The sequence below is a fragment of the Manis pentadactyla genome, chromosome 3 (assembly GCF_030020395.1).
Source record: "Manis pentadactyla isolate mManPen7 chromosome 3, mManPen7.hap1, whole genome shotgun sequence".
Taxonomy (NCBI): domain Eukaryota; kingdom Metazoa; phylum Chordata; class Mammalia; order Pholidota; family Manidae; genus Manis; species Manis pentadactyla.
Genome location: NC_080021.1, coordinates 161,583,801 through 161,604,041, shown reverse-complemented (window position 1 = coordinate 161,604,041; position 20,241 = coordinate 161,583,801). Strand labels below are relative to the sequence as shown.

Genomic DNA, 20,241 nt, shown 5'->3' with positions numbered 1-20,241 from the left:
TGAAAGCCAATGCCCGTTAGTTGCCACAGCAGTGGCACATCAAGGAGGCAGAGAGCCATGTTGTTACTTAGACTCTCTCTGAAATGATGCCTTAACCTAGGGATGTGTTGGCCATTCTAATTTGTGGGGCCTCCTCAGTGAAATTAACATAGACCATCTGAGAGTGAGTGTGCGAAACGTGCAACCCACCATGCATGCTCCACCCTCCCTTAGGGGTTCACCTTTTCTTGATCCTACCACCAATTCTGAGAGGGTGCTATGTATCTACCACAGCCTTGAATAAATGTGGACTAAAGTAATCCACCATTTCTAAAGTAATGAGGAAATATACTTTGCAGATCCTTCAAAGTATGTAGGGATGACAGCCCCTAAGGATGTGAGAGAATTTGAGAGGAAATGAAGCCCCAAGCTCATTACAGACACTCTTCAGGAGCTCTGGGAAAGCACTGAACTTCCATTTGGAGCACCAAGCTCACAAAAGATGTTCACTGGGTGTGTGTAGGCTCTGAGCCTGCCACAAGGCAGGAGGAGCATCCTCCAGGATCTATTTGTGAACTGTTGTGTTGACATTCATTCACTGTTGTGCAGAGATCTCAAGGATTTTCAGCACTGCCTAGGACCAAATGGTGTCTAACAACCCTTAGGATCATTGGTTGGGCAATGAACTGTACCTTTGATTCCAAACAGTGGTTCACCAGCATTGCTGAGCTCATTATCTCTTGCTGCCTGACAAGGTAGCAATGAGCCTGTGGGGTCTGGGATTCCACATATGGGGGTGCCTACTTCCCCAAAAAAGGCAGATTGTGTGTTATTTTATAGTCACCACAACAGCTGGAGAAAAAAAGTTGAAGCATACTCATTTCCCTTCCAGCAGTGTCTTTTGTAGCAACCTATTTGGAAGCTGTCTGGGAATCTGTTAACTTCTTCCATCAGAGAGGACATTCCTGTCCCCTCCCCAGGTTCACCTCTTGTCATTTTCCTCAAGTCTTCCTCATCTAACTATAGCCACACTGTTAGTATCTCCTGTATATCCCATGTTTTGTTTTCCTATATGGCATTTATCTATACCTACATATTTTTTTATTTGTCTGGCTCCTCTAGAACCAGATAGAGTATCTTGATAGTGTCTAGAGTTTAAGTTTCACAAAAGCAGGGACCTTATCTGTTTTACTTCCAAATTTCAGGCACATAGAACAGCCACAAATATTTGTTGGCAGAAACAATGAATGAATCTTGATTGGAGTTTCTAATGTGGTGCACAGATCAAAATCTGCAGTTCCTGAACTTGAGTATCCATCATAATCACCTGGGGGAACTTAAAAGTGTATCCAATTCCAGGGCTCTACCCAAGATCTACGAAATCAAAGTATCAGAGGTAAGAATGCTCAGGCATCTGTATTAGTCATAAGCCTGTTGGCATTTCTGATGTGCAGGCCAGCCTGGGACCCAGTGTTCTAGGCCACAGTTTCAGGAGTATAGGAGGGAACCTTATGGTAGTGGGTACTGTGTGGATACTGAGGTCAGCCTGAATTTGACTCCCAACTTTTTCATTCACTTGCTATTACAGTTCACTAAATCTTTCTGAGACTCAGCTTCCTCATATTTAACATGGGTAAGTGCTGGTGTCATAAAATGTCAGAAACTTCAGTTTCCTGGGGATTGTAAGAGGCAGAAAAACAGCTTAGCTCCCCAGTGGGGACAGCCCATGGGAGTCAGAGGTGCAGGGGTAGGATGGCAGAGCATCAGCACCATCACTGCCATAGATCCTGCAGCATCAGCCCAGGGACGGGGCAGAGATTATTCCTGAACCCCTCTGTCACTGTATGAGAACCATGATATCGTGTCCACATGGCTGCCCACTGATAACAGGGAGGGGCAGGTGGAGCTGGGTCTGAATCAGAGACTGACATCCACAGCTCAACTGCATGGATGACCCCTCTTCATCGACTACTGCGGATAAGATTAGGTTCTCTGACAGACTTGCCTGTGGCTGTGTTATTTGGGCTGGAACATAATACAGGAAGTGAACATGCTTTAAGCTCAATCCATAATCCCAACATCATTATCTTTCTCTCTAGTTGGAGAGCCTCACGAAGCATTTCACTTTGTATTCCTACTACATAGAAAGTCTCTATGAGATAACCTGTTCAGCAGATTATTGGAGGTGTGAGCACCCCTGCTTAGCCAGTAATGGTACCAGTATTAACTGTAATTAATGCATTTGGTATTAGCAGATATAATACCAGTGTAATTCCATAACGATCCTCATCTTCGTTTCTATTAAAATTCCACTGGATCTCTATGTAGCAAGCCTTTATACATGCAGTCTCACATGTACATATGTTGTAGAAAGTATTTATTTATATGAATATAGTGAATAAAAAAAGTCCAACCTGCTTCCTGGCTCTCTCATTATTAACCTTGTGTGTTACATATCACAATCCACATTAGGGCCGTAGAATCTGAGCTGTTTCCGGTTCATCGACTTCCCTAAGGAACTGGTGGGAGATGCCTGTTGAGGCAGGGTGAGTGAGTATGCCTGCCAACTACAGACACCCCTCACTGTACTCTGCTCTGCTTTGGTGCACTTCACAGACACTGTGTTTGTAGAAACTGAGGGTTTGTGGCAACCCTGCATCAAGCAAGTCTATCAGTGCCATTTTTCCCACAGCATTTGCTCACTTCGTGTCTCTGTCACTCTTTAGTAATTCTCACAATATTTCAAACTTTTTCATTATCGTTATTATTATATTTGTTATGGTGATCTGTGATGTGACTGTTGTGTTTCGTGCCCACAAAAGATAGCGAAATGAATGGATAAAGGTAGTGTGTGTTTTGACTGCACCACCCACTGGTTACAACCTTGTCTCTCTCCCTCTTGGGCCTCCTAATTCCCTGGGGCACGACAATGTTGAAATTTGGCCAATTAGTAAACCTACAATGGCCTCTAAGTGTTCAAGTCAAAGGAAGAGTTCATATGTCTGTCACTTTAAAAGGAAAGCTAGACCTGATTATATTTAGTGAGGAAGGTATGTCAAAAGTTGAGACAGGCCAAAAGCTAAGGCCTCGTGCACTGAACAGCCAAGTTGCGAATGCAAAGGAACACTTCTTGAAGGAAATGAAAAGTGCTACTCCAGGGAGCACTCAAATAATAAGACAAAACAGCCGACTGCTGATAAGGAGAAAGTTTTAGTGGTCTGGATATAAGATCAAACCAGCCACAACATTCCCTTCAGCCAAAGCCTGATCCAGGCAAGGCTCCAACTCTCTTCGATTCTAAGGCTGAGAGGGGTGAGGAAGCTGCAGAAGAAAAGTTTGAAGGTCACAGAGATTGGCTCCCAAGGTTTCAGGAAGGAAGCTGTCTCCACAACATGAAAGTGAAAGCGGAAGCAGCAAGTGCTGATTAGAAGCTGCAGTAGGTTACCCAGACCTAGTTAAAATAATCAAAGGTAGCTACAATAACCTACAGATTAAAAATCTGCAGGAAACAGACTTATTTTGGAAGAAGATGCTATTAGGACCTTCATAGTTAGAGGGAAATCAATGCCTAGTTTCAAAGGACAGGCTGACTCTCCTGTTAAGGGCCAATGCATATGGTGATTTTAAATTGAAGCCAATTCTCACTGACCATTCTGAAATCCATAGGCCCCACTTTTGAATGCTAAGTCTCCCCTGCCTGTGCTCTGTAAATGGAACAACAAAGCCTGGATGACTGCCTAGCTATTTAGAACATGGTTTACTGAATATTTTAAGCCCATTGTTGAGAACTACTCCTCAGACAAAAAGATTCCTTTCAAAATATTACTGTTCATTAGCAAAGTACCTGATCACACAAGAGCTCTGATAGAGATGTACAGTGCTATCAATGTTGTTTCTTGCCTGCTAACACAACATCTATTCCGTAGCCCATGGATCAAGGACTCATTTTGAATTCCAAGTCTTGTTGCTTAAGAAATGTATTTCATAAGGCTTTAGCTGCCATAGAGAGTGATTCCTCTCATGGACCAGGGCAAAGTAAATGGAAAACCTTGTGGAAAGGATTCACCATTCTAGATGCCTTTATGAACATTCGTGACTGATGAGAAGAGGCTAAAGAATCAGCATTCACAGGAGAATGGGACAAGTTGATTCCAACCTTCCTGGATGATGTTGAGGGCCTCAAGACTTCAATGGAGGCAGTAACTGCAGATGGGTGAGAGTAGCAAGAGAAATAGAATTAGAGGCAGAGCCTGTAGGTGTGACTGAATTGCTGCAATCTCACGATAGAACTTTAGAGGATGAAAAGTCCCTTCTTATGGATGAGCAAAGAAGGTGGTTTCCTGAGATGGAATCTTCTCCAGGTGAAGATATTGTGAAGGCTGTTGACATGACAACAATGTATTTAAAATCTTAGTTAAGACTTAGCTGATAAAGTAGCAGCAGGGTTTTGCAGGATGGACACCTATGTGAAAGAAGTTCTACTCTGGCTAAAATGCTATCACAGAATCATATGCTACAGAGAGATTGTTCACATGAGGAGAGTCCATCCACACATCAAACTTTGTAATTGTCTAATTCTAAGAAATTTCCCAGCACCCCAACCTTCAGGAGTCAGCACCCTGGTCACTCAGCAGCCATCAGCATAGAGGGAGGCAAGACCCTCCCCCAGCAGAGAGATGACTCACTAAAGGCTCAGATGATGGTCAGCATCATTTAGCAAGAGCATTTTTAAATCGAGGCATGTACATTTGTTTAGACATAATGGTATTGTATACTTACAGGCTACAATATAGTGTAAGCATAACTTTTACATGCACCGGGAAACCAAAAATTCATTTGTCCCACTTTATTGTGATATTCACTTTATTGTAGTGGTCTGGAATCGCACTGGCAATATCTCCAAGGTGTGCCTGTAGACCCCATCAGTTACACCATGGTCACTTGTTAACAACTATTAACTGTGTCTGGAAGGCTTGTCTCTTCTCCCACTGCAGTACAGCTCAACTGCATGAGGGACACCTAGAAATGCAACCCGAAATTTTTTTTAAAGTGTGTCTAAGATGAGAAATTACTAGAGATCAGAAGAATACATCCCCAGTGACCCAATTTGAGATCAGCAGTTAATTAACTATGCATAGAAATGTCACTTAAAGAAAAGCCTTTGTCAGTATGCTGAAATTTCTTTTATAGATTTGTGATTAACTTCTAATTATAGACTAATTACCCTGTTGGTTATCACAGAAGATCTTGAGTGTTGACACAGACTCTGTAAGCAATGCCAAGGAGACAGGTGTGGATGGAAGTAATACGCGCTGGTGTTATCTGATGTGCTTCTTTCACCACGTGAGCAAAGACTAGAGGAGGAACACGTCCCTGTGTGACTCTGGGAGCAAAGCTTGCAGCTTGAGAATCCTGGTGTGAAAATGCTGCCATCGGATTTTCAGCAACCAGGAAAATGACTCTGGTGAGCTGTCTGATTTTACTTCAAAGAGGAGTTTAAGGTGATTGATAAGGAGAAACATGGGCTTTGTTTCTAGATAGCAGCTTAGAGATGACTGAAGCAGACACGTTGGAGCAAAGAGAGAAAGAGAGCGAGAGAGACAGAGACAGAGACAGACAGGAACGGAGAGAAAATGCCCCTGTGTGTTTGAGAGTCGGTCTGCCAAGTGAAAGACAGAGGGATGATCCTTTCCTCAGAAAATGAAATGGAAGATTCAAGGCATGGCAGATGGCAGGATTGCCCCTGCAGGAGGGATTCAGCCATCCTGGTGGCTGCTTCCTGGCTACTTGCACGCTATCCTTGAGAGATCGATTTCCACTACTCTACAGATAGGATTCCTTTTCTATCACAAATAATACCATCATCCCTTTCTGCTCATTGGCCATGATTTCATTATCACTATAAATCTGAAAATCACTTCTTTTTGTTTTGTTTAAGTCAACTAGACAGACAAAATGCCCAGCCAGATTGTGTTTGATCCAAGAAAGCAACAAGCTTTCAACTCCCTTGGGTGTCACAGCCATGCACTGGAGACTTCTTGTAAAGGACATATACCCATTCCCTCATGTAGCAGGGTGGGTAGTCAGGAGCCACCCACCAGAATGTAAGTTTTCATAATGGCAGAGTTTCCTAAAATCTGTTCTGTGTGCTGTTGGGTGCCTAATACCCACCACAGCATCTTGTTAGTTATCAGAGACTCATAAATATTCTTGAATAGATGCATTGTCCTGTTTTGTGATGGGATGTATCTGCTGAGTTCCGTTTTGCAAGGGATCACTCAACAACAACAAATTTATTTCCTCTTTCTCTTTCTCTCTCTCACACTCCCAAACTGCTACAATATAGGAATTGCATGGTGGCTTTGTTTGTCTAGAACTCACAATCATTTTTCTGCCTTTTTGGCAGGAAGGTATATGAAGTCTTATAAAGAAGAATTATCATGATTTATTAAAAGAACTCACAGAAGGGGGTATCAGAAGAATCAAATCTAAGAAAGAAACCCAGAGTCTCTTTCTCTGGATGACCATTATTTATTCATTAAAAATATTGCAAAGTAACATTTCCTTAAATGATCAGAAACCAAAAGCTTCTTGATCGTGGGAGCAGGGGGATGACCAGTACTCGGACCACCCAGGGTTTCCTAGCCTAAAGTTAAGTATTCTTATATATAAGAATAGTAAGTTATCATGATGGCAGAGTTTCCTAAAATCGGTTCTGTGTGCTGTTGGGCGCCTAATACCCACCATAGTATCTTGTTAGTATCAGACACTCATAAATATTTTAACAAAAAGAATAGTTAAGTATTCTTAAGTATAAGAATATACTCCACTAACTTTTTTATCCCTCCTCTATTTTCCACCAATTACATACCCATTGGCTGGACATTTTATAAATCTTAAAGGGGAATGTAGGAGCAAGCTCTGACAGTGATCTGCAGTCCCCTTCATTCCCAGGCTAATCTCAGATCTTTCTTGTTTTTCCCTATTATTTGTTTATTCATTTTATTTCTACAAGAATTGAAAAGCAGAAATTTCACCACTATAAGATAAGGAGCAAATTATAAGTATAAAATGGTGCTTCTACGAGACTATTAATGATCATAACCAGTGAGCCTCCAGGTACTTTGTTTGAGCGAGAGAATGCGGTCATTTGGGAGCCTGAATGAATATTCCTTACTTGCCTCTCTAATGCAGATAAATGATAAAATACCAACTGAAGTTTAAAAGAAAAGTGCTGGGTAAGTCAAGGGTTTTGCCAGGAGAACCATACAGAAAGCTGATGGAGTCATCACATTTCAGATTGCACTTCTGATGTGAACTTCTCTGCGTCCCCGAGTTGGCCAGCTTGACACATGTAGACACATAAAGAGACATTTTACTAAGAGAATCCTAACTTCCTCTGAGCTGACACTTTACACTTTGCCCGGCACATCTTCCCTCTGTTGGCAAATACCAGAGGGAGACTAATTACAACCTGGAGGTTGTTTGGAGTCAGTTGAAGGGAAGCTAGTTATTTAATTCAAATGAAACAAGAACTTCATATTTTCTCTTTCCTCAAACCTCCTACTAACCCTATTTGATGACTTCACACTCAGTTGATGACTTCTCATAATTCATTGAAGACTAGTAGCCATTAGCTGAGAATATCATCTGCTTATCACATTTATCATCTTATACATTTTTACCTCTTCCCTGCCTCCTTACTGTCCCTTCTAGCCAAGGCCAGGCCCATAGCCTTTCCTGTCTTCCAAAGAACTTTGCTTTTCTAGTTATCTGCTCCCTCTTGTGCAGCAATAATCTCTCTCCACCCACTTGCTTATTCTCCTCAGTACACAAACATGCTTTAACATCTTCCTTCTTACACAAACACATGTGCACAGAAAACACCTCCTTTGTCCATATTATCCTGGCAGCTTCTGCCTCGTCTATCTGTCCCCAAATTTCTTTAAAAGTTGTCTACACACAAGTGCTATCTTCACGTTCCATTCATTCCTTAGCCCATTGCAATATACCTGGTGACCTAGATGTACTTTCAGCTCATCACGGTTATCAGTGATTTCCATGATGGCTAATACAAAAGACACTCTAGTCCCTCTTGTCCCGGAACCCCCAGTGTCATTCGCACAAGATGCCTTCTCCCTTCTGCTCTGGACCTCTGCTCTCCAGACCACAGCCTGGGCCGTACACCCGGTTGCCTTCCTCCCTGGCTGACCACTCTTCTGTTCTGCCTCCTGCTCTGCCTGTCTGACATAATGTGGCAATTCCGCCAGGGCTTCATCTTGGACCATCAGCTTGCTCTATACATAATCTCTAGCTGTAGCACAAATCATTCGTCCTTAAGTACCGTTAGCATGTTAATGATTTCCACATTTATATCTCCAGTCCAGACCTGTCCTTTGAACTCCTGGCTTATATACACATCCAACTTCCAATCTGACAGCTCCATTTGGATAACTCCCAGACATCTGAAACATCAATGCACAAAATGTAACTCCCAATCCTTTAGTCAAAATTATTTCCTCCTCACCTTTATCTTCTCCATCTCAGTTGGAATGGTACCCTATCCACCCCTATACTCAAGCCAGGATATTCAATCTATTTATAAATTCTATTATATTCAATGTATTTATAAATTCTATTGTATTTCCAAATGTATTTTACTTCTACTACCTTAGTTCAGGTCTTCAACAGCTCTCATCTAAGACACTGCAAGGGCTGTAAAGTGGTCTTCCCATTTCCACTCTTGTTCTTCCCAAATCCATTCTTCAAATAACCACAAGCATGGTCGATTTAAGTACGTATCAGCTCATGTCACTGACTGTTAAAATTTCTAATTGCTTCCCACTGCATACAAAATCAAATCAAATTCCCTGTCATTGCCTACAAGACCTTCCAGCAACTAAGCCTGCAGTGGTTCCAAACATACCTCACAGCACACTGTCACTCACTGTATACTAACCACATTGGCTTTCTTTCTAATTCCTGGAAATTCCAAGCTTCTGTGTGTCTCAGGGCCTTTGTGCATGCTGTGCCTTTTGCCTGGAATGCTCTCCAAGAATGACACCACCATTTTCACAAGGCTTAGTTGTCCTTTAAGGCAGTCTCAGCTTAAATGTATGACCCTTTCCCTTAACTCATTTTTCTAAAGCACTCCTCTCACACTGCTGATACACTCTATTAGCTATGTCAGGCCTTGGTCTGTTTCCTTAGTAACATTTAACACAATTTGCAATTCTTCTGACACACATTTTAAGTGTATTTACTTTCCCTGGTCTCTGTCTATCTCCCATTGGAAAGTTACGTACACAAGGGAAGAAACTTTGTCTGACCTGTTCACTTACCCCTGTATTCCTCACGAGGGTGTCTGGTACATGCAAAGTTCTCAAAGTATATTTTTTGAATTAATAAATGAATAAGTGAATGACTGTCTTTAAATAAATATCAGAGATGTCCCCCACATAGTCACCACTATAACCATTTTTGGGGGGAGGTATTTTATAAATGGAAAAAACTGTCTAGAGGATTTAGAGTTCAAACCTAGGGCTCCTTTAGATGAGTATTCAGGTCATGAAAATGCTCCGGGTTTGTATCTTGGAGAAACGGGGAAGAGGGATGGGAAAGGGCAGAGAAAAACACACCCTCTCAAGGGAGGCATATATTTTCTAGCTTAGGAAGACATTACCCAGAGATACAGAAGGATCTGCCTTTCCTCAGAAAAGCTCTTATTTCTGCTAATGGTTCTCCTTTGCCTCTCTCCTCCTCCTTCTTCTCTCTCTTTCCAAGTAATTCCTATGTTAGTGGCCACAGAAGGAAAAATCAGAGGAAACAGGCCTGCCAAACTGTCTGGCCATGAGAGCAGAAACAGCAGGCTGGTCAAGAGAATAGGAATTCAAAAGAAAACCCACACTAGGCTGCCAAACATTAGGTTTCCTTCTTCGTTAGTTCTGTATTTGCAGAAGGCAGCAAGGTAGAGAAGAAAGAGCACGTGTTGATGTATTTGTTTCCTGTGGCACTATAACAAATTACCACAAATTTAAAGCAATGCAAATTTATTATTTTACAGCTCTGAAGGTCAAAAGGCCATAATGATTTCACTGAACCAAAATTCAAGGTGTTGGCAGGGCTGCATTCCTTCTGGATGCTCCAGGGAAGAATTAGTTCTTTGCCTTTTGCAGCTTCTAGAAGTTGGAATTTCTTTACTTGTGGCTCATTCTCTTTGACCTCTGCTTCCATTATCATATCTCCTTCTCTGACTCTGCCCTTCTATTTTGTCTTATAAGGACCCATGTCATAGCCTTGGGTCTATGAGATAATCCAGGATAATATCTCCAGCTGAAGAACCTTAACTGAATCGCATGTGCAAAGTCCCTTTTGCCATTCACAGGTGCTGGGGATTAGCGCCTGGACATCTTTGGGGGACTATTATTCATCCCACTACAGTTGGGTTCCAACTTTAGTCTTGACACTTAGGTACTACTCTGTGCCAGGCACTTGCCTGGCACCTTTTACTTCATTAAATCCTCACAAAAGCCTTGAAATAAAGGTACTCTTTTCTGTTTTTTATATAAGAAGAAAGTGTGCCTTGGCAATGTAAAGCCACTTGGTCTTCTGGTCCTACTCTGGTGACTCTGGTAAAGCAAAAATGTAAACCCCTGTCGGCTTAACTCCAAAGCCCGCACACAGGCTGCTCTGTTGATGGAGCTTCTGCATTAACACATCTGAATACCCAGGAAATGTTACATAAAGGTGAACCATTATTGTTTGTATATTAAGTTCTACTTAACCTCAAACAGTTATGTGACTCCTCTGAGTTTTTAATTCCTCATAGGATTGTGCATTCACTCTTTCATTTGGCAAGTATTTATGAAGGTCCAAAACTCTGCTAGACATTGTCCTAGGAGTTGAACATTGTATTAAATGCTACTGTGCAGTTTAAATGAAACAATATACTGGCTCAAGGTCTAACACACAGAAGAGGCCACTGAACGCTTGTTCTCATCTCTTTTTTTCTTCTTTAAATTACAAACTCCATGACACTTTGATTTCTTGATTGTTCTCATTTATCTGTGTTTGTTTTACTGAAATTTAGCACATAGCAGTGATTCTGTAGAACATTTGCCAAATTGGATTGAGTTCTCTGTGCATGATATTTGACCTATGGCCAGGCAATCACATTGAAAAGTTCTATACTTCTAATGCGTTGTTGGTGGTTTAAATGTAATTTGTAGAAGTACAGGAATCATGGTTCTCAAGAAACAATTGGATTCTATTCCTGAGGTGATTATTTTTCCATGGTGGCTTTACCCTGTTTTACAATATGTGGAAAGAATGTGTGTGGGAATAGTGGGGGCACTGAGGATGAAGAGGTGAAGGAATCCTACAGTCTTGTAAAGAAATGCCAGAGTAGGGTGAGGGACTCTAAAGCTTGGCCAAGGGGTAGCTCTGAGAATCATTCACAGATGGGCCTGTATATGCAAAGGAGAGAAAGACTCCATATGAATGGAACTAAACATGGCTGCAAATGTCTGTGCTTTAAGGCAGGAGGTTTTCATCAATTTCCTATCACTTATTTTTTGGCCAATTTTTACTCTCCACTCTTCTGTATCACCGTTTCTTATCTTTTTCTTAATTTCTTTTCTTGCTATAATAATCTTATCCATTCTAAGCAATCCTCACTATAAAAATAAAGACATATTAGGTCTTTTCCAGTTCTTCAAAAGGAGTATTTGTGAAATAAATTTCTTAGCCCAATCTCCGAAGTACATCTTTGCACTAGGGCCCTGGTGAAGTAACAACCCTTTGCCAGAGCTGAATCAGGCTAATGAGGTAGCAACTTCAGCTTCTGTTGGAGCACCATGGTGCCACTGATAGACCACTCAATAACTTGGCACTGTTTGTCAGGAAGCCAGTGAGGTCCAGAAAATTCCATCTAAAAAAATCTTCATAATTTAAAGAACTGCTGGGGAAAGGGCTATGAAACAAGGAAAATAAGTATCAAGTCTTCTTTGACCTATATCATTGCTAATAAGATTAGAGTAGATCAGAGAAGGAGGCTATATTGGCAAGTCGAAACTGAAATTTCTTAGTGTTGACAAATATCTTTTCTAAAGACAAAATTCAGTGGTGGTGTTTTAGGTTTTAACATTATAGTCATTAATGTTAAATGACTAAGTCTGAATAAATGTTATATGACTTGGTCACAAATAAATGCCTTAATGAAACTGAAGAGAAACTGGAATGTCTCTAAATGAAATTCCTACCAACCTGTTATTACTTTTTTAACTCTGTTTTACAACTAAATTTCACATAATTCTGAGTTTATGGAAGTAATATAAAATGGATGAATGGGTTAAACTGTTCAAATCTTAAAGACTTCTTCATACTGTAGACATTATGTGGCCAATTTGCTTTAGAAAAGGGTTTTTTAACATGTGTTTATGAGAACCCTCCCCTGCATGATTATTAATAATGGTTTCATTAAAAGAAAGAAAGAAAGAAAGAAAGAAAGAAAGAAAGAAAGAAAGAAAGAAAGAAAGAAAGAAAGAAAGAAAGAAAGAAAAAGAAAGAAAGAAAAAGAAAGGAAGGAAGGAAGGGAGAGAGAGAGAGAGAGAGAGAGAGAGAGAGAGAGAGAGAGAGAGAGAGAGAGAGAGAGAGAGAGAGAGAGAGAAAGAAAGAAAGAAAGAAAGAAAGAAAGAAAGAAAGAAAGAAAGAAAGAAAGAAAGAAAGAAAGAAAGAAAGAAAGAAAGAAAGAAAGAAAGAAAGAAAGAAGAAAGAAAAAGAAAAATGGCTTTGTGGTTCAAACAAATATGGGAAATCTAGAGTTAATCAAAGTTAACCAGGTCTGTTTACTGCAGGATATTTCAGAGCCATTGATATATAAATATCCCTCCTGTGTTCATTTACTTCATCAACAGCTATTTCTTATGTGCCCATCATGTATCAGATATTAAAATATTCTGTTGAGCAAAGCCATGCATGGTCTTTTCCTCAGAGTTTACAATCTAGTGGGAAAGGTAGATAACACACTTACAGAAACAAAACACAAAATAATAATCATAGTATTGCTTTGGGGAGGTACCAATGATATAAGCATGCAGAAGAGATTTCAACCTGATTAGGGAAGATCAGGAGAGATAATGGCATTGAGAACTGAAAGGTGAGTCCTGACTATGAAGGAAGGGGAAAAAGAACAGTATGTGTAAAGGCCCTGTGGTTGCCAGGAATATATGACAGACTGGAAAAATCTCTAAAATCAAGATGCAGTATACAATGTTCTTCTCATTATTTGCTCTTAAAACTCTTTTTGTTTCTTTTTTTCTCCCCAAAAGTACCTATGGAAATCATGTTCCCTGAAACAGACTTTGTATAATATTTCTTTAGGTTAATGTAATATGGTCTGGCTGTGTCTTAGACCCTGCATAGGGGGACTTGTTTCTGGAATGCCAGTGGATCCTATTACATGTGCCCAGGCATGGGCCTGAAGTGGACCACTGTCCCACATGTTTGTAGGATCTCTTAGTTTTAGGATGTGGAGAAGAATGTATATACATGTGAATTTGGGATTCTTTCTGTTTGATTCTCTTCTGAAATGGAGGGATTTGCAATGATGGTGGCCTAAATAGGTCATGTAGTTTAAAAAGTCATCATCACTGTGGCTAGCATTGAAATGATATTATCTTTATAGGGAAGATAGCCTGAGACTGGGAATCTTTTAGTAGCCAAAATCAAGCAGAATAAAGAAACAGCTACAGTGGTTTAAAAAATAGGGGTTTATTTTTTTTCCTATCAAAAAAGCAGCTGCTGACTTTGGTCTTGTACCTGATAATGTTTCTGTAATTTTCTTTTCCTTTTTTTCATGGTCAGAAGACTGTTGCCACATATCCAGTTATGCAACTGTCATATCTATATTCAACATAGAAAAGTGAAAGTTTTTCCGGAGATCTTCCCCAACACATTTCCTTTACAGCTCATTGCCCAGAACTGGGTCATACAACTAGTCCTACCTTTAAGGGTGGCTAAGAAAGAAAAGACAGGTTAGTCAAAATTGACTTGGACCAATGCAAATTCACCACCAGAAGCTAGGCACACCACTGTTCAACCACGCAGGATCCCATGAGCAAGGAAGAAGAGGGGAGATGAGTGATGCTGCGTAAGCAAATAACACAGTTTTCCCCAAAAAGAGTTTTTTATTCCTGCTATTGATGTTATTGTTCATTTTATTTGTTTCTTTCTTTAGTCTGGTTCTGGAGAAGTTGGAGGCTCAGACTCCAGGTCAGGGAGATATCAAGTCATTCTTTTTGGCCGGATGGAAACTGGTCTTTGCAACATGGGGCTAGAGGGTAAGTTTCCAAATACCTTCTCTCCAATGTTTCAACAGAGAAACTACTTCATAAGTACCTCATAGGAGTGTTTGAAAACAGACATTCCTAAGGCCCCACACTCAGAGATGCCAATTCACTAGGTCTGGATTTAACAGAGAATCTATGTGTATGGCACAATTCCCAGGTGATGTTTCTGCAAAGACCATTTGGAAAGCCTTGCACTTGGACAGGATTGAGTCTGGGGATTGTAAGAAGATGATGGGCATGCAAGCCCTCCCTGCCCTCTACCCCCATTACACTTTCTATTATGCCTAAACCTTCAAGATAATCTTATCAGAGCCTGGTCTAAACTGTGCTGAGGGAATAAAGGGATAGTCCTGGGCCAAAATTTGGGGGGAAAGGCAGTGTAGGGATGAGGAGGTAGAGCTTAGGGGAGACAGTTACGCAACAGCAAGGGGGGCTTGCAGAGAACCAGAGCAGCAGTCTGGGGCTAGATGGCTGGTTTACAATGACAGGAACAGCCAAGAGACATTTATGAAATATGTGCACATCCCCCAGGGAGTCTCAGAAAAACCTAAGGAGTGGCATCTGGAAAACACTGCACTTCTTGGACTAGGTGGGAGGGGGGCTTAGAGGACTGCTGACTGGGCATGAAAGGAAAATTTGAGCCTTGAGCACTGGAGATGCCCACCTGGATTGTAGTAATGTCTGCTGACTAAGTATGAGAAAAAGAAAATGAAAGAAACATTGAATGAAAGCCCACTTTGTGAAACAGATCTCCAGGGTTACCATGAAGGTAGGTTTCCGAGCACCCATTGGTGCTGGTAAATCTGGGCTTAGATTATACAGATATTTACAGCCACAAGGCTGGTAAGTGGTAGAGACTGCTTTTCAGACCAGATCTTTTATTCCAAATCCTTTGTTCTGGTCATGATAACATTTGACTCTTTAGGTACATATCATCTTCTGTCAAATCAGAGGGTGATGCTGGTGAACTGTCTGAATCTATGAGTCAACTCCTCATCACCAGTTGCTATCACTTACTGAGGTTTGCTCGGTTTGAGTCTGTCATGGTGCAAGTGCTTCCACCGCCCTCTTTCTCACTGTCATGGAGCCTGTGATGGATATGCTTTGAGGGATCCTGAGAGACTTCTGTTCATGAGGAAAAATGAGGGAGGTGGAAGACGCACATGAAGAAGTGGCTCTGGGACTTCATGACCCAGTGAGACCTGCACAGATTATTAAAGAGTTTCAAGTGACTTGACCATGACACAGAGACTCCAGAGGATAACAGGATCATTGTCACCACTGTCCCAGTAGAGGAAACTCAATGACTTGAGTACTCTCCAGCTCTCAGAGAAAATGGAAGGGGAAAGGAAGCAAATGGTGCTTATTTGCCTGGGCCACTGGGCCAGCACAGCCATTGTGAATTCTCTAAGGCATCATTACTGTGAATATGTTTGCACACATACATTTGCTTTGTGGAATAGCTGAGAATCCCTGAACTACTGACTGAGCTGTGACTAGGGAGGAGCAGGACAGCCATTAAAAGTAAGGCACGACTCATTTCCCCTTTTTTGCTGTCTCACCTATTCACTAATTCTGTTTATATTGTTTAAATAAAAATTGTGCAAAGGTGAGTAGATTCCGATAGCAGGCATAGCAGGCTAGGTTACGATGCTGTAACAAGTAACCATGTCAGTGGCTTGCAACAACCAAGATGATTTTTTGCTCCTGCTATACATCCACTGCAAGTTGGCAATGGCCTCTGCTCCATGCCAGCCTCACTTGGGGACCAAAGATGATGCAGACACCACCATTTGGAACTCCACAGGTCAGTGGCACAGACAGAAGTGGAGGCAGAGAGTCATGCAGATTAAATTTCATTTCACTGGCCAAAGAAAATCAGGTGACCTTAACTAACTTCATGGTACGGGGTGGTGGTGGGGCAATGGGGAGTGCAATCCTCTCCTGGGCCCAGAAGGAGAAATAGTAATGTCTGGTACAAAAATTGATGTGCTACCCCAAAAAAGGCATCCATTAATTTGATCTAATGCACCACAAACTGGAAATGGCCTCAGTTTGTCTGTTTACAAATTAAGTTTTTCCATGGAACCAGTTCAAATCCTGAGTCCGAAGACAAACTTTGCAAGGGATCAGTCAGTAAGCCACTGACCCCAGAAACATCCTTGGCAGAATCCAACACATTGGCATTTCCCTACCACCACTCCTCGTATGCCTAACTTGAGCTGAGACACAACAGCCAGGTCAAAATGCAAAATCATTGGTCTTCATCATAATTAATATGCTTAAGAACTGCCTCAAATGTTTTTTCATCCTAAGTTCTTACCTGATCGTTACCCCATTCTGATCCATTCTCCACAAATGGGACTCAGTGATACAGTGAGGTTCAGAGACAAAGTGACAGTTCTTATTTTATGTTACTTGGTGATTTAAAAAAACAAAAACTTGAATCTTTATTGCTTGTGTCTAATTCAAAAATTTCCAATCCAGAGTAGATATATCAAAATAGTTCATTAAAAGGATTCTTTCTTCACAGAGATCATGCTGCCTCCCCTTACCTTCAGTGAAAGCAAGGGATCTGGATGGGGCTAGAGTTGCAGTGAATTAGGAGATGGGGTTGAGCTGTAGTATACCTCATAACCCGCGCTCATAAGTTAAGGAGCATTAAGACAACCTTGTGCAAACTACTATGCTACAGAGTTGGTGCCAGGTGGGGCAGGGACTGGGGCCAAGAAGTTTATGAACCCTAACATGGAATGCAAGATGGTTATCATTTAAGTGTACTTTTGTTCTTTTCAGAAGAAGCTTCATAGCTTTCATTAAATTCTCAAAGGGATCAAGATCCATAAAGTATCAAGAACCTCAGTATGAAGATAAATAAGAAGGTCTATGCTCTCCAGAAACTTATATAACCTGAAGTTTCACATCCCTAAAGGATGAATGCAAGTTGCTTTATGTAACAGATATGTTTTAAAAGTCAGATATAAATCATGTAACATTTAAACTTTGATGGTACTTATATAAACTAAATTATTCTTCAGTAAGATGATCATGGTCTACTTTATGAATTTATATAAGTTCAAATTTTGTAATAGGGAAATATATAAGATATTTCAGGTAAATTGTACTTCATAGGTAATATCAAATAGCATGTTAAAATTCATAGGACACAATAAATACATGCATGAATGTACACATATATGAGATGCACATGCATATACATATATCTTCCATGTGCCCAAACTTGTAGGTCACAGAGGTCAGGTCAAATGCTTCTTGCATTATACTTCCTTCCTGCTATGCCCATGCCGTTCCCTTACATTGCCCTCTTCCTAGTGCCCAGGAGACTCTGACAATTTTCTCACTACTTCTCTCAATGACAGACCCTCTTATTCAACACTGATATATATGACATCATGCATAAATATTGTTTAATTTCTACATGATAGAAGTTAGAAATGTATGAGCCTGATTCGATAATAAATATTCCATCCCTCTTTTCACAAGTATCTTACCCTAGATGCAGTTTTCATTTTACTTTAGAAGCCTAGGTGTAGGAATCATGGAATAGCAGAAAGAATACAAGGCTTACTGTCAAGGCACCTGGATTAATTGTGGCTCCACTCTATCTGCTCCATGTCACTTACCTTCCCTGAACCTGTTTCCCAATCAGTACAATGAAGAAATAGCACCTAACTAAGAGCGTAAGGTACATAAAGACTTGCTGTTAAAGAAAGTAATGTATGAATAATACAGAATGAAATTAGCACATGGGCTGGTAAGAAGAGAATGCTCAGGTATGTAATAAATGTTCCTTGATCTGATAACAGCAAGTGAATTCAACCACAAGATGGAATATTTCACATTAGGCTGGTTTCCTAGTATTCCTGGTTGGGTTTAGAAAAGAACACCTGAGGAGCATACTTTCAGAATTTCCTAAAACTATTTTTGAGAAAAGTTTTGAATAGTTGGCTGGAATATAGAACTAAAACAAAACAAAAGTCTCAATCATTTGCACCCCATTTGCTGTGCATGGTAATAGCTTTACACGAAATGTTTTCTATATTGCATCAGAGAAAAATTTGAGGTCATTGGTTATCTAAAATGACACACTAAAAATGTATAAAAGATCCCCAAAACCTTTTCTTTCCTTCTACTGGTTGGGAACTTGAGGAGGCCCTGGAAATTCAATTATGATTATCATATGATACTGGCATTTCACGTGGTTCAGCCTAATATGTAAGCATACTATATGTTCGATTTTGAAATAGGTACTTATGATTCCCAATACTATCATGTTAATTGTGACACTGAAAATATATTATTCTGAGCACTTTCCATGTAACTAAATGAATGCATACTCTTTCTTCTCCCACACCTGCTGATGCAGTCTTTGATCTCTGCTTCCCTCCCCTTACTGACCCACTGGTACCACAGACTCCCCTCCTCCAGCACGCAGAGATTGCCTTCTGAGGCTTCAGGCTCTGGTTCAGCACCATCCTTACCTCCACATTCCTACTCATCCTCATCAGTGACATCACAGACCAGGCCAGTGACTCTTCACAGTTCCTTAATTTCCTCAGCTGCAACACATCTAAACCTTCTCTGTTTCAGAAACCAACACTTTGGACTCCACTATCAGACAAAGTTGTACTGTGTCAGGGTCTGACAATCTGGACTGTCCGTCTCTGACCCCAGCCTTCCATAGGTTTATTCTCCTCCTTCATTCCCTCTGGGTCTGCCCTTTGCTCCCTTCTTATCCAATGGTTCCTCCAAAGTAGCTCCAGACACCAAAATTAGACCAACTCTTTTTAGCTTTTCATAAAACCCTGTGAAAATGAATAATGACTGAACATACCAACAATGATCTCACCTACCGAAGAATCCTGTACCCTCTTGATGTGCTATATCCATTACCAACACCAGGGCAATTCTACCATCTGCTATTTCATATCCCACTTTCAGCCAACAGAGAATTTCTGTTCAATCTATGTTGACTGGAGACAATACATTCTTTTTTAATTCAAAGCAAAAGACTTAAAAAATTGTCTTTTATTTCAAAAATCCTTCAAGAGCAGTAGTAAGCTCTGCAATCTCATGCTTAGCAATTATTTGAATTTATCAGTTTTAATGGCTTTTTTGCTCACTATCCTTTTCTTATAATACATATTTTCCTTTCATAGATTATTTATTGATGGATTGTGATAACACAACAAAATAAAATTTATCATTTTAACCACTTTTAAGTATAGAGTTCAATGGTATTAAGTACATTCACATGATCACACATCCATCACTACCATCCACTTCCATAACTTTTCATCTTCCTAAACTAAAACTCTGTATCCATTAAATGATAACTTCCTATTCTCCCTACCAACTATCATTCTACTTTGTTCTTATGAATAGGGCTATTCTAGTTATGTAATATAAGTGGAATTATACAGCATGAGTCCTTTTGTAACTGGCTTATTTACTTAACATAATGTGTTCAAGTTTCATACATTTAGCAGCATACAACAGGATTTTCTTCTTTTTTTAAGACTGAATAGTATTCCACTGAATGTGTGTACTGCATTTTGCTAGTCCATTCATCCCATCTTTTATTTTACTAGATACCACCTTGTATGCTGTTTTTAAAAAAGGACACATATAAGTCAAATTTTTCTGAATATGACTGATGCTTTCATTCCTGTTTGAAGAATACTGAATACTAGATTCAAAATCCATTTCCTCAGATTGTTTACATATTGTCTTGTCTTCTAGTTTGGTGACTCTCTCTCTCTCTCTGTCTCTTGATAGGCCACATCTCTTTTTTGTTCTGGAAGCATGTTACTTTTCTTCTTTATTTGCGAAGTTCCTCACAGTAAAAATATAGATATAAAATCTCACTTTTCAACATGCCTTCTAGGCGAAT

General features: G+C 40.3%; 1 long non-coding RNA gene across 1 annotated transcript; it reads left to right on the top strand.

Annotated features, from left to right (window-relative positions):
* Nucleotides 1–5,334: 5,334 nt before the first annotated feature.
* On the top strand, nucleotides 5,335–17,359 carry LOC130683187 (uncharacterized). The gene is made up of 3 exons (XR_008996802.1): nucleotides 5,335–5,443; nucleotides 14,216–14,318; nucleotides 17,124–17,359. It is a non-coding gene; the product is annotated as an uncharacterized LOC130683187 (long non-coding RNA).
* The last annotated feature ends 2,882 nt before the right edge of the window (nucleotides 17,360–20,241 follow it).